The following is a 6,688-nucleotide window of genomic DNA, read 5'->3' on the forward strand; positions in this document are numbered from 1 at the left end:
TAGTGGTTGATAGGAATGGTTGGACTCGATGATCCGGTGGGTCTCTTCCAACCTGGTTATTCTATGATTCTATGTCTAGGTTCAGCATTTTAAATTTTCTAGGTTTAGCAACCATACAGTCAGATCAATGCTGAACACGCAGAGAATAGCACAGACAAGGGAGCAAGCTAATTTTCTATTAAAGAAGTAGTCAACCCATTCCCTGAAAAAGCCTAGATGAGATTGCTAAAGATAAAGGTGTGTACAAGTGCTCCCACAAACACTAAAGAAGCGTATGGAGTACTCCCTAGAGTTCTACGTGAAGAAAATCAGTGTGTGTCAAATTCAACTGTTAGACAATTGGGCTGTCATGTTCTGGATTCAGCTCAGTTTCCAGATGTTCTTCAGATGGCCTCAAGATGTCGGTCAGTCTACAGCTCATTTCAATTGTCTAGTCCTGAAGTGAGTAACTGAACTGGGTTCTACATGTGAAAACAACTATACCATTCCATTTGTCTCATTTTGAGCAGATGGGAAACCAGCACACATGCCATAGCTGTTAAGTACCCAGAAGCAGAATAAAAACTAACAAAAATAAATTAAGAACTTATGTTACAAGCAGCTTCTCCTGCTCTCTTCAAGATATTGGCATAAGCTTCTTCCAAAATACCAGCACTATCCCAGGCTTTTCTAGTTCTCATACAATCTCTTGTTGCCACTCAGTAATGCTTTCACTTCACCAGCCAACTCACAATTATGAGGCAAAGTGAATCCTATTACTATGTAGCACACACTTTAAGAGATGCAGTCATGAAAAGGAGCAATACTGCAGGAAAGAGAGGAGCCAGACCAAATGCCCCAACCTCTTCTGTTTGATGGGAAAGCCATGGAGGCACTACTGCACCTGCTGTAAGTACTGTCTATGCCACAAAGCAATCCATCAGCCTGCAGAAGATCTGTGAAACTGCACATGCACTCTTTGGCTTGTCTTGCCCCATCACTGGGAGACCATCAGCGAGAGCCAACGGTGCACCCATTCTACATCCCTGAAATTGCCTATGAAATCAAACACAAGGCATCCCCACTGACTAGAGGATACAGAACCAAAATAGCTTGCAAGCTGTAAACTGGAAGTCTTCCAGTACCTGCAAAGCATCAACAAAATAAAATGTTAAGACACTTGAAGGGAGTGACCAGAGCTGGAAGCTGTTCCTGGGACACCTATCCCATACAGGAAGGGGGCCAATTTGTGTTCTTCCACCTTGCACATAGTAGTATCAGATTTTGGACTCATTTCTGCAGTTTGACATGAGACACTTTGCAAACCACAAGTCCCTTTTATCTCAGGATGCAAGTTTCTCTTTGGGGTGTCTACAGATTTATTTGTATTTATTATCTCTAAAACATACAAGGATCTCAAGCTTGTCACTGCTATCTGTGCTCATCTGACCCAAGACAGCTTAACTGTTAAAAATAAAACACAGATTTATACAGAGTCAGGAAGGTTAGATTTCCAATTACAGAGCTAGAAACAAGATTAAAGGTAATTAAGAATTGCACATATTGTGTTTAAAGCAAAGATCCTCTTTTCATCTAGAATGCCTCTGTTTTTCTAGCCACAATAGTTGTGGACTGAGTCCATAGATTCACCTTGTTTTCCATGTGACCTCTTCAGCCCAAAATAAGGTAGAGCTGTCTGGGAGGAGTGACAAACCCTGTCACGTCCATCACAGACAGCTTATCTGCCTTGAACATTTTCTCAGGCATTCCTCATTTTTTTATTTAGTTTCCCCATTTGCTTTCTTAATCTGGTAAGAATGTGATTTCCATGATTTACCTCTCCATACACCAAAATTTTTAAATTTCATCTAATAAAAGTCTTCAGTGTAACTCTTCTACTATTCATGGGGGCAATGACTTCCCTGCAGTACTCGGAACATCCCTTGGTGTTGACTTTCTCCCCCCAGCTCACTTTAAGGCAGACAGCCTGCTGCGTTGCAGCTTTAACAATCTTTTCCTTCCATGGACACCCATGACATGGTTCAAAAGTACCTTAGACTTATGATATATCACATCAATTTAATATTTTTCTTCTCTTCCATTCTTATGGAAAGCAGGCATAGGTTTTAGATGTTACAATAACATAGATAACAGTCAGTACCAAGGAATTTATGTTTAGAACTTTTCCATTATCAACATCATCTTTGTCAATTTTAAGTGCTCCTGGCATCAAAGCATTTACCAGCTAGGGTAGAAAACACCAGACTTCCTAGTGACTCAGATACATGGTACATCTCAAATAACCTTTGTGTCTTACACTCGCATACCTCAAATATCCTTCACATCCTTCACAACCACTTCAGCAAGTGCTATGTTGGCAAAGTTTGCTACAGCCTGAATCAGAAACCAGATAAAAAGACAGCAAGCAGATGACTCAACTCTACACATCTGTAGACTCTAACACCAGATCCACCCACTTCACTATCCTACCTTGCAGTTGCTAGACCACACCACTTTGTCTGGAATTGACTTATTTATTTTCTCTGTAGTGAACATTCTCCAGTTTTATAAAAGCAGCCATTTAAAACAGAAGTGTATTTTACATTCACTTCATCTTTATCTCACTGTGGCTGCGCTGCAGAGAAGATGAACTGTACATTTTTACACTTAGTTGCGCCTACAAGCTCAGTGAGAAAAAGCCTGAGTTAAAATTCTGTTTGTGACTGTTAATGGGTTAAACAGCTGGAGTGGGGAAGAACGGCAAACCCTTAAACTTCTGATTTTTGCCTGAAAAGTGAGCAGCAGCCCATATTAAGAGGTCAATAAGGTTGCAAAGTCAAACATTAAATGCTCAAAACCACTTCAGGGTTCCTTATCCTACCCCAATTCATTTTCTTCGGCCATATACATGGCATTGTTGTGCAAGACTTCTACATAATTCAGGCTGCAGCGCTGGAATGAAAGGCTTTTCTAATACATAAGAGCATTGGGCTGGAAACATCAAAAAACTTGCTTCAACTTTACTGTCACAAACCCCATGTAAAAAATAGCTGAGGCCTTCCTATAATGTATATAAAGGAACGAATTAAGAATTTACCAATAAACTCATTTTGCTGAGAAATTATCCATTGTTTGAGTAAAACTGCAAATTAGTTTTAATTTTCAGCTCTGTACACTAAAAAAAAGAAAACTGAAAAAGTCCCAAACCCAAACCAACTGCTTTTTGACAACTGAAATAAACTTTGGTTGTTAAATAATTGTTTATACAGAAAAGCTTCAAAACAAAGTCAAATTTCTTTTTTCAAAACCAGAGCAGGGGCACTGATTTCTACGAGTTCTTATTTTTCTGACTTTTTCCCCCTCCCAACACTTGAATGATTTAATAAAATGAAATTATTTTTGGCAAAGAACACTTTTCACCAAGAGTTGTTTAAACGCTTTTCTTAAATAGTTTCCTTTTGTCTTTTCTGAATTTAGTGATTGGTTTTGCAACCTTCAAACTTTTGCAACTCTAATTCTACGGTTACAAATTCCTCTCCCCCCTTTAAAAAACTCCACCCATTTAACAGTACTAAAACCAGCTGACTTTGGGTTTGCATTTTATTTTTTTGCAGAGGCAGACAGGCCAGTGGTTGGAGTAAGGAGGGTTGCGTGGTGAGAGGATGATGGAAAAGAAACAGCAGAGACGGATTAGGCACAGAGGGAATTAAATAGTAGGATATAACCTAGCAGAAAGAATTGTTAATAGGCATAAGCAAAGATAAACACCCCCCTTATTTTCACTACCACCAGAGAAGTTTCTCCATTCCTTCCCCAGATGCCTTTAGCTTTCCATTGTGCTGTTCCTCATGCCAAAGCTTTCTCAGGCTGATCTTCTGACTGTCACTTTCCCTTTTCAAGGATCTTCAAGGCTCGCTACTACAATGGTGATGACAGGAATCAGCTGAAGGGCAGGTAGGAAAAATTGCTGCTTGGTACATTTTCACAAAAGGGCAAGAGCAATGGACACAAAAGTTAGCAAACGCTGTAATTCAAGGTGTCAGATACTTGGCAAAACATTCAGCCCTAGTTCATGGAGAAGGGCCTAAGATCACCCAGGAGCCCCAGGCTTACAGTCTACTGCCACGCACTGCCCAAAAGATCATCTTTGGGCACCCCGAATCAGGTACGAGCTGATAAGCTGGACCAACCTCCCCAGAGATGAGCTCTGCGTGGTCCAAAGGTTTCATTCCTCAAGCTCCCGGGAGATGACAAATTGCCTTTCCCTGGTTATTGCGAAAGGTTCGACTGCCTCTCCCCCACCTCCCAACCAAAAGCAAACACAAAATGTTCTTGGCAGTTGTTGGCAGTGTGAGCACTCTATAAAGAAAGCGAGTTCATCCCTTCTTAGGCTAATGGAAAACAAGGCTCCAGAATGTGAGACAAAACAGAAGTGATGAAAATAAATGGGAAAAGAAGGAGGAGGATTCTGAAAAAGGTCAAGAGAGTTTCAGATAAGCTGTTGTGAGAAGGAAGAGCTATTGTATTCATGAGCTACTAGGAACTTTGTATCTGAGCTGCAGGTTCCCTCAAGGGAACTCCTGGGGTGAGCTCAGCAGGTCCCATTCCCATACGGCTGTCTTGTGCATTTTGGAAAGAAGAGAGGTGGGTGCTCCAAATACCTTCATAAGGAATGGGTCCATTGCAGAATTCCTGAGGAGCCAAATATTGAGCCTATTCTTCAATACTTTGCTTTTTAAACAAACAAAAAAGTTTCAAAGATTTCCATCTCAGAAAAGCTTTGATTCTGACATCATCAGAAACCCCAAGTTTTACCTTGCCACAGAGACTGGAAATTCACAGCTCACAGTTAAAAAAAGCTATTTGCGTGCAGGAATGATTGCCTAGTTTAAAAAAAAAAAAAACAACACCCTCTGTCCTTCTCCTCACACACCCATGTCCAAGAGACAAGCTCCTTGCTGGTATTTGAACTTAAAGGAAGCCACTTCCTCATTAAGACATACCCAACTATGGTCATAACATGGAGAGCCAAAAGTAGTAACAGATTTATTATTACCACTGTGTGGAAATAAAATGGCCTTTTTTTTTTTCTCTGTTACTCAATCCATTTAATTATCCATGCAAAGTAAAGTTATTCCTGGCAGCCACAGAGGCAAAACTAACTTCAATAATGCTGGGGGTGGAATGGTTGTTATGCAGGAGAAGAAACTAAATAGTTCAGTAAATTAGACCAAATAGATACACGCTGGGATTGGCCTCTAGAGATTCAAAATACCAAATTCAATGCTTTTAGGCTTATCATACTTTTTATTTAATAGAGAAATGTCTGATCTGGGACTGCATCATATCCCAAAGACTCTACAAAGAGGCAATTTTTTCAGAGAGTGCCCTGAGGGTAACAGGAAAAATTACAGAAAGCTTCAAACCATTCAGCTCCCACAAGTATCCCTACATTCTGGACTTTCACTTAAGCAACAAAGCACAACCAGTGAGGAATTTGTGGTGGTTACTGAATACTTGGATGGGTATTACAAAGCACAGCACTAAATGCTTCAATAGCCCAACATTTTCCTGGAAAAGCATAGTCTGATTTCAGGGAGGGGAGCACCAGGCTGAGATTGCAGCATCTTCTCCACGTTACTGGCCTCGGCACAGCTCAGCCTGGAAACACCACGTACCCCCAGCTCCCAGGGCATTCCAGAGGGACGGACTGTTTGCTCTTGAAGCTTATTTGTCCTGGAAAAAGTACTGCAGTCAGGTTTTACCTTAGGAAAAAGCCAGCCCCATACCTACGATAAGCGGAAGATGGAGAAATCAAGCCGTAGAGGGTAAAACCCCTAACCTACAGAAAACACACACAAAGCAAGAGCTGAAAGTGAAGAAAACCACGGAATTTATTCAAGTATTTATTTCAACTGTCCAGAGGCACAGTGATTGTATAAACAATGAACTATGTGAACACAAATGAACACTATGGGAAAAGAAACCCCTCACATTTTTTTTCACTGCGGTAAAGTACAGACCACCAAGAACAGTCTGACTCAAATACCCAGCATCAGTTCCCACACAAGAGCTGTTATTGTTGGCTTCAACACCCAGGTCCAACAAGAACAGTAAGAACATGCATTCTGCTAATGTTTGAATAACCCTTGCCAACAAATTGATCCCACAGCAGGAAGACTGTAGGAGATGGGTTCAAATAAATAAGTGAGAGAGAAAGTAAGAGATATGCAGCACTCCTCTTCTAGCATGTGTTCAGTGGGAGCTCTTTTTACTCCCCTTATTTAAAATGGATTTTTTTTTCTCCCCCCGCATCCCTACCCCTTAGGAAAGAAACAACCCTTAAAGGGCACTGGTGAGCATCTGTAACTTACATGCAAGGGAGATACAACTGCCAGAGAAATACAGATTCCACAGATGTTAACCCAGAGGACAACCCAAATTAAGAAAATCTCTAAATAAAGTCTGGGAGGCACTTTCTGAAGGAAAGCAGCATGTTTCCAAAGTAGGCAATTACAGCTGTCAGTTTAACCCCAGCCCAGCAGACAACCTTCTACATCTACCTGGTTGCCCTACAATAAATCCATCGCTTCCCTAGGTAAAAAGGATGAACAGATCATTGAGGTTGGAACAATCCTTAAGAGTGTTTTATATTTGAGTTATGTTCTCTCTGTCAGAGACAGTATTTTGAAATATCAAAATGGGTTTG

Source organism: Phaenicophaeus curvirostris, chromosome 14, assembly GCF_032191515.1.
Source record: "Phaenicophaeus curvirostris isolate KB17595 chromosome 14, BPBGC_Pcur_1.0, whole genome shotgun sequence".
In the NCBI taxonomy this organism is placed as follows: domain Eukaryota; kingdom Metazoa; phylum Chordata; class Aves; order Cuculiformes; family Cuculidae; genus Phaenicophaeus; species Phaenicophaeus curvirostris.